At 35.3% G+C, this 1,613-nt stretch overlaps 1 long non-coding RNA gene across 1 annotated transcript; it reads right to left on the minus strand.

Moving 5' to 3' along the window:
* Nucleotides 1–236: 236 nt before the first annotated feature.
* LOC112095241 lies at nucleotides 237–728 on the minus strand. The gene is made up of 2 exons (XR_002903768.1): nucleotides 588–728; nucleotides 237–414 (listed from the first exon to the last, which is right to left on the minus strand). It is a non-coding gene; the product is annotated as an uncharacterized LOC112095241 (long non-coding RNA).
* Nucleotides 729–1,613: the final 885 nt, after the last annotated feature.

Consider the following 1,613-nt stretch of genomic DNA (forward strand, 5'->3'; position numbering starts at 1 on the left):
TAACTACCTAAAATGCAAGAAAGGAAAATTCTCACTTTTAGTCACGACTCTACTTTCTTTCTTCATCTTCTATTTTTCCCCTGAGGAAAGCAACACTACGTTCACTGATTATACAATTATACTGTCAACTCTTAACAGAGTCCGACAATAACAAGTTATAAAACATGCAGCATTTTTCGTGACCTTATAACTAGGGATACAGTTAAGCTAAACATAAATAAGAAACGAGAGGGCTATTATTGTAATTCAAATTTTATTGAGTGGACAAAGCACATACAGTAGGACAGATGCCACACATTTGGTTAAGCCATAAAAGTTGGCCACATGAGAGTGGGATCAATCCTTAAAAACAATTCAAAAGAAAAGTCCATCCGCTATCTTACAGAGAATATGTAGTTGTCATCACTCAGCAACCTGCAAATGCAAAAGTAAAAATTCAGTATGATATTAAAGTAAGAAAGAATCCCAAATAAAATTTGTTAGAATCTTAGTATGCAATATAAATTGACGGATCAATCCATCGGGACGAAAGTCAATTAACGATAGCTTTTAGAGACAGACACTGGAGATGAATCTAAGTTCTATACCTGATTGAGGGGATTGTCAGGCGATTTCTTCCACAGCTTCCATATCATGTCTTTGTATTGTGTGTGAGTGAGACCAGGTTTTTCCTCCTTCAGCCTGGGAAGCTCAGCTTCCTCAAAAGCCTACAAATACAACAAAAAAATGAATACAGTGTTATTTACATGCCAAGACCTACACTGGAAATTGAACAGAGCTAAGTACAAGGGATTAATTCACTAGCATTACTTTCCATCTAAAGAACTGTTGGCGTTAACTATACTCGAACATTCTTGACATTTAGAAAAACAGGCTCAAATACTATCTGTACAAAAATATTTCTCAATCAAATTGCTAAATCACTGTCAGCAACTATGCACAGCCCTGGTTTATACAAGAATCAGATAGTAACTAAGGCATCTATGGCTATGAGAGTAGTCACAACTGCAGCACAAAATGGAAGAAAAAAAATTATCACATAGAAGTGATACCAGCCTGCAAATCCAAAGGAAAGGCTTCACTCTACATTCTTTTCAAAAATGAAAGTTCTAAATTCTAACAATACAACTTCTGAAGCACATATTAAATTAATAAACGGGGCGAATACTGCTAGCAAAAAATGACAAAAAACCGAGCAGATCATTCAAAATAATATCACTAGAAAACAAAACTGAACAAAGCACAACTCCAAAGAGTTAGGCTTTAGAATATCCGTTGAGAATGTATTCAATTCAGATAAACTCGCAATAGAATAGAGTTTTTGGTTTCACCTTTTTTGGCTCTTAATTCAGATTATATTGCTCGAAATGCAAGCATCCAGATAAATAAGACATACTATGCTACCATTTCCCGCAGTCCCCTAACAACCAAATCCATCGTTTTAAACACAGACTCCATTTACGAAGGTATTCAAGCAAAAAGTTAACTTAATTACTAGGCATCCATGAAACAATGGAAAGTTGAATCCTCTTTCGCCGCAACAGAACACAGTTCAACTGGCATATAATGGATGAACTCTGACAAATTGTTCTCTAAAATTCTAGACAAAGTCT

This window comes from Morus notabilis, unplaced genomic scaffold, assembly GCF_000414095.1.
Source record: "Morus notabilis unplaced genomic scaffold, ASM41409v2 C11437931, whole genome shotgun sequence".
Classification (NCBI taxonomy): Eukaryota; Viridiplantae; Streptophyta; class Magnoliopsida; order Rosales; family Moraceae; genus Morus; species Morus notabilis.